Source organism: Macaca thibetana, chromosome 6 (genome assembly GCF_024542745.1).
Source record: "Macaca thibetana thibetana isolate TM-01 chromosome 6, ASM2454274v1, whole genome shotgun sequence".
Lineage (NCBI taxonomy): Eukaryota > Metazoa > Chordata > Mammalia > Primates > Cercopithecidae > Macaca > Macaca thibetana.
In genome coordinates this window covers 128,793,084-128,800,031 of record NC_065583.1, presented here as the reverse complement: position 1 = coordinate 128,800,031, position 6,948 = coordinate 128,793,084, and the positions used below count along the sequence as shown (strand labels likewise).

Genomic DNA, 6,948 nt, shown 5'->3' with positions numbered 1-6,948 from the left:
TTTAAGGGAAATGAAATTCTACTACTATACCTGGAAGCAATAAGCCAGGACTAGACCGGACGAAGAGCAGCTGCTAGTATTTCAAGTGAGAAAGCTGTCTTTTGATCTCTGTAGGGGGTATATCTTTTGACCTCAATAAGAAGATATTTCAGCACAAAGGTTCAAATAGGTAGTTCTTTAGATTTAAATAGCAACTTTAAAAAATCTTTTTCCAGTTTACTGGATAAAACTGTGGTTCTCAAGTTTTAATGCACATCAGAATAACCCAGAGGGTTTATTAAAGCCAGATTGCTGCTCCCTAACCCCAGATATCCTGATTCAGTAGGTCTTGGGTGAGGCTCGTGAATTTACTTTTCTAACAAGTTTCTGGGGATGTTGATGCTAATTGTCAAGGAACTATATATTGAGAACCACTGGTGTAGAATATACTATAGATGTTATGTACATATGTCCTTATAAGGTACTAAATTGTTATTTTATGCCAATAGAGACTCTATTGCCCTCTTTATGTAAACAGCCCTTCTGGTTTGAATCAACATTTTAAATCAGGCCTGTCCTGTAATGGGCAGTAACATTTAAAGAAGAAAGAATATACAGAGGAGCCTTGAATGTGACATAAGGAATTTTGAATCTCAGCTTTTTTCACTTTCCTGTGCTCAGTGGCTTGAGATGATCAACTATAGTCAAAGGCTTTCTTTTTCTACAAAATGGGAACAATACTTATCTCCCAGTATAGAGTAATACAAATTTTGTATCTAGTCTCTTTATATTTTTTAAATTGATTGTATATGGTATATATGGAGAAATGAAAGACAGGAATGGTATATGTTAATTAATGGGGGTTGCCTTCGAGGGGAAGAACAGAAGGGAAATACAGCATTTTAGTTTGTACATTTCTGTATTGTCTGTATCTTACAGCAATAATCAGTCATTTATGAATGAATTTTGTACTTAAAACAATTATAAAGTAAATGATATGTTTTCAAAAAAAGATATCAATACACTGACAGGAGGCTTCTGTTTGGAAAGCAGTATTATCTTCTATGACAAGTTTGTATTTCCCTTCTAAAATACCAACCTGCGAATGAATTCTTAGGCTTTCTGCTCATGCTAAAATAGAATCCCAAAGCCATTCCTGTAACCAGTTATTTTTCCTTCAGCCCTAACTCACAGTTCCTGTGCTCTGTGTCAAAATGTGCTACTGCTGAGCACCGGGCTTCCCTTGGAGCGGTCAGTGAAAGTGATGTCTAATCAAGAATAACTTTCACTGCAGGTTTCTTTCCTGTAATTTACTTCCCACTGATTCTCACGGAGGTGATTCCGCAGTGAAAATACAGTCGCTGTTTAATCAGTTCCCGTGATTTCTTTCTGAAATCCATAAGAAGATAGCATTGCAATATCACCTTGTCACTATGGTGGTTTTAGAAACTTTGGGCATTTTTTCAACAGGCCTTCTTTTAGCAGAACCCTGCACTAGGCACTACAGCTGTGTGTATTAGTCTGTTCTCATGCTGCTATGAAGAACTACCTGTGATTGGGTGATTTATAAAGAAAAGAGATTTAATTGACTCACAGTTCTGCATGGCTGGGGAAGCCTCAGGAAACTTACAATCACGGTGGAAGGCACCTGTTCACAGGGTGGCTGGAGAGAGAATGAGTGTAAGCAGGGGAAATGCCAGACACTCATGAAACCATCAGATCTCGTGAGACTCACTCGTTATCATGAGAACAGCATGGAGAAAACTGCTGCCATGATTCAATTACCTTCACCTGGTCCCACTCTTGACACATGGGGATTATAGGAATTACAATCCAAGGTGAGATTTGGGTGGGGACACAGAGCTAAATAAATGATATCACTGGATAGAGAATACAGTAAAATAGAAAACATGGTCTACACCCTGTCTCCCAGCCTAGAACTTAAAGCCTGGAAGAAGGAGTGAGAGATTTGAGTACATGATGAGAAATCAGAATTGGGTGGAAGGCAGTTAGAAAAAATGAGCAGATGAAGCAAGAGGAGTGAAGAAGAAAACTGGATTGCATTTTCTAAAGAAGGAATATTGAAAAGTTTCAGAGTTAGCAACTCTAGCTTTACAATTTTAATTGTAATGTAAAAGTGCAAATATGCCAAAAATTTCTGAAGCAACCCTAGGAATAGGGCGTTATTCCCCAGAAAGAATATACGCAGGTTCCATTTTACTGTACTCCCTCCCAGCTGCCCCCTATGATCCTTAGTTGAGCTGCCTCCGTTAAGGATCATATTCCAGTGATGGTTTGTCTGAATGTCTGTCTATTCTAGACCACAAGTCAGAAGTTCAAAGGCGGAAATTCAGTTCATACTCTGTTTTGCAATGATTACTGTGTTGCTCAAAGGTCACAAATAGGTTGAGTAAATAAAAACAGTTTTTTTTTTTTTTTAAATTAAGTTCCTGAAACATAATCTGATACTGAAAGGTGTTCTGAGTTATTTTTAGAAAAATTGTAAATGCAACTAAATTAGGCTCTATGTTTTCCAGTTGCTGTTATTTAGAATTATATGTATTCTAGTGTCATAGTTTCCTTTGGTTTTTCCTTTTTTATGGAATTCCTAACATATCCATTCTTTTTTTTAAAATTTTTTTCTCAAACTGTCTTCCAAACTAACCTTTCCTTTGAATCTGTGCTTCTTAATTGTCAATGTGATAAAATGTGTTTGTTTTGTTCCTGCATTCTTTTTTTTTTTTTTTGGAAGTCAAATTTTATCATATGAGATGGAATATAATATTGAGATTACTTATTACTTAGGCATGGGAGGGGGAGCTTTTAACAACAGATTCCTACATTCTTTAAACAAAGAAACAAACAATGAAATGGAAAGAAATGTGTCAAGGTCACTATTAAGAATAGAAAACAGAACTCTAAAGGAAGATTGCTACCAAGAGAATTGTTTCTAAAGCCAGGGAAAATCACTATGATTTTGTTTTTCTTTGTGTGAGTCTTTTTCTACACATTGATTGTGTCTGTGCCAAGTAACAGAAGGGAAGAGAAAAGCCATTTTAGGACATGCCTGGCAGCATGCAGGTGATTTGGGGCACAGAGGAATTCCAGATCCGCCCACCATAATAGAAGTAAAAAAACCACAAGGCCAGAAAGAGACAAGGAAAGAAAAATTGAAGACCATTCCAGGCAAGAGATCAGGCCTAATAAGCAGATGCTAACTGGAAGTTCAATTAAGTCAGAATGGAATCTGGGGCAAGAAGAGAAAAGCTGTCAGAGTGAATGAATTAATTTTATAGAGAAGTATAATGCCACACCCATCCAGGTTTATAATCTCAATATCAAATAACAATCATTCTTCAAGCCTAAATCATAGCTTCTTCTGGAATTCTTTCTTGATAACCTCGAAGTGACATGTTTTCTTCTGGGCTCCTTTAGTTCTCAAGGGTGCACTTCTCATTTGTTAGCCAATATAGCCTACCTTGTGTCCTAGTTACTTATCTTGTGTGATGTGCGAACTCTCCTGTGTTGAAGCTTTTACAATTTCTTTTTTGCAACTTCTAGATTGTTTGCATTTTACTTAAATAAATATTTAACTACTGCAGTGACAATTACATCGTATGATCATCTGATGACATCAAAATCCTGCATATGAGTAATACTGTTATCATCTCAAATCAAGTTCAAAAGATAAAGACTGTGTTTCTAGCACCTTGCATTGTGTACAAGATTGGTAAATTGATGCCATGTCATTGGCTTATGGAAGGTGTTCATAAACCAGTCCCAGACATTCTCAGATCAGTTGTATTTCCTTGGTATGCTTCACACTTTCATGTTACCTGAAATTATTGTGTTCCCCTCTTTTGTATTTTTCTCCCCAATAAATTGTAAGCTCTGTGTGTGCTAGGAGGCTTTCTGTTTTGTTCACTGACAAATCTTTAGGGTCTAGAAAAGTAGCACTTATCAGGCACTCCGTATCTTTTGAATGGAAAAACTGCTGTTGATTATAACCAGATAATATGAAGCCCTATAATCCAAAAGTCTGAACAGAGCTTATTAAATTAGGGCCTTAGTGTAAGGAATTAGGCAAAGTCTCTATTGATGTAGAAAGATGTTAAAAGGTGCAAAGCAAATATGCCATAGGCCTGTCTGTAAAAGGGAGAAATACTTTTAGGAAGAGGATAGTACACCTCTCAAAGACCAACATGAAGCTTCCAGCTTTCTATTTACCTGGTAAATTGAATTGTTATCAGTTGTATGGTCTCTACTGTATTTTATGCCTACCAACATTGGTGTTCAAAGTTGTCTTTACAATTAGGCTATACATTTAGTTACACTACTCATATAATTATCCATAGCAGAACTTCAGCCATTTGTCTTGCTTTTTGAAGTCCATCTTTCCATGTTACCTCCTTGGTTTATGTACACTATAGGAGTAACTCATAAAGGACAAAGTGCGCACACACTGGTCTCTGTTCCCTACTGCACTTCAAGAGTAGAAGCGTTAAGTCAATGCAGCCACAGAAGAGAGCAAAATGACACTAGTATATATGAAGATAGTCACATCCCAAGCCTTGGGGAAATCTACATGTACATAAAAAGACACATACAAGAAAGTTCTTTGCAGCCTTGTCAATAAAAGCAACAAATTTGACATAACTTAAAGTTTTATTAACTTGAAAACAGATAAATACATCATGATATATTCACACCAAGGAATATTTCTCAGCAGTCAAAACAAATGAATTACTGCTATATCTGTCAACAGGAATAAATCTAAAAACATAATGTGGAGTGGAAAAAGTTAGATATAACACACTTTATATACAGTTTAAAATTGCAAAAAGCACCATAAAATTTACATATGCATAAATATATAGCAAACGCTAATGAGAGAGTAAGTCCTGATTTAATAATAGTGCTTACTTCCATGAATAGAAGAAAGCGAGTGGATAAAATTGAAGAAAATACAGACTCACAAATGTATATGTCATGTTTAATTGATTCTTTCAAAGTTTTCAAGAAAAATATTTCAAATTAAGGTAGTTATGCACAAGAGTGTTATATCACTTAATGTACTTGCTGTATGTTTGAAACATTGAAATAACAAATACTTATTTTTAAAAAAAATTATTTCCACCCCCGGCCCCAGACCCTACAGCCGCCGAGATGTTGATGCCTAAGAAAAACCAGATTGCCACTTATGAAGTCTTTTTTAAGGAGGGAGTCACGGTAGCCAAGAAGGATGTCCACATGCCTAAGTAGCCGGAGCCGGCAGATAAGAATGTGCCCAACGTTCACTCATGAAGGCCATGCGGTCTCTGAAGTCCCGAGGCTACGTGAAGGAACAGTTTGCCTGGAGACATTTCTACTGCGACCTCACCAGTGAAGGTATCCAGTATCTCCATGATTACCTTTACCTGTCCCCAGAGATTATGCACAGCTGTCCAGAGACTGGCAGACCTCGGCCTAAAGGTCTGGAGGGAAAGCGACCTGCAAGATTCACAAGAGGGTACACCGACAGAGATACCTGCAGGCGGAGTGCTGTGCCCCCTGGTGCCTAAAAGAAAGCTGAGGCTGGGGCTGGGTCAGCAACTGAATTCCAGTTTAGAGGCGGATTTGGACGTGGATGTGGTCAACCACCTCAGTAAAATTGGAGAGGATTATTTTGCATTGAATAAACTTACAGAGAAAAAAAAATTTAAAAACCCAAAGAAAAAACAGTGTATTCACAAAAGGTGAGTTAAAGTTATTGAGGTTGAAATAAGACTGGCAGAAGGAAAGGAAAGGAAGTGAAACTGAACAAGATGGACAAGGTGGAGGAGGGAGCTTGAGAAAGAGATCCAGAGAAATAGGTAAGATCTGAAAGAAAAAATGAACTGGGAAAGTCTCAAGTGACAAAGGATGAGAACGGAGAAGTCACACCAATTCAAGGCAGTGGCTCATGAGTCAATGGGAAACAAAATGGAAAACAGAGCCAGCACCGTCTGCAGACCACAATAGGAATATCAGCAAAGATGTGTATACATCACTGTAAAGCAAGCAATGTGAAAACATGATTAGTTCCCTTCCTAAGGGTTGATATGCTAGGATAAAGTTAAGAACATTCTAGGAGCCAATTAGCAAAATGCTGCTATTAGAGTATCTGGAAGAAAACTATTGTTCCTATTGTTTCTCAAATCTAGTTTAATTGTGCTAGTAGAATGGTGCAGTGATATATGAAATTTAGTAATGGCTCACCCCCTTCCACCTTCATAGGTAAGAGGAGGTAAAAGGCAAGACGATTGTCTTTCCATCAGAGCAATGAAAGAAGGCAGGGTGACACAATAATGCATCAATGCATGCCAAAAGATTCTATGGCAACATCAAACAACAGCAGCATCTTTACACAGAGAAATGGGTCTCCACTGGACATTCAAACCAGGATAATTGATTGTAAATCTATGACTCACCAAAATGTAGAAAATCTTACCTGTCAATGGGAACTAGAAGAATATTACAATGAGCCAGGCTGCCATTTATTAAATGGGAGCTTGCTGACAGGTATCATATTTCTATTAGGGAAGGAAAAAAATAACCTTCTTGGGAATTTCTATTCATATTAACTGCCTCATCTGACTGTGCACCCTTGCTTTTGGCCAGGGAAGAGAAAATCTGATATCTTTTCACGGGACGATTTCTCTTCTTTAAGTAATCTAGAAAGCAAGATAAGAGAGAAAGAAGCATAGAGAACAAGAGAGAAACAGAGAGTGAATGGCAGAGAGATTGAGAAAATAAATGCCTCCAACCAGAATCAGATCCATCGCCAAGAAAATATTGACAGCTATTTTTTCATTAAGGAAATCATAGAAGCTTTTAATCTTCAGACTCTGTTGAACTCTGTAAAAAATCAACTCTGCACTTTCCTTGTCTATCCTGAAGTGTCACTAAAAAATAAGAACTCATTCCATGAGTTAGTTAACTACCCCCAAT

At 37.4% G+C, this 6,948-nt stretch overlaps 1 pseudogene; it reads left to right on the top strand.

Annotated features, from left to right (window-relative positions):
* The first annotated feature begins 5,145 nt into the window (after nt 1-5,145).
* On the top strand, nt 5,146-5,627 carry LOC126956872 (40S ribosomal protein S10-like; annotated as a pseudogene).
* The last annotated feature ends 1,321 nt before the right edge of the window (nt 5,628-6,948 follow it).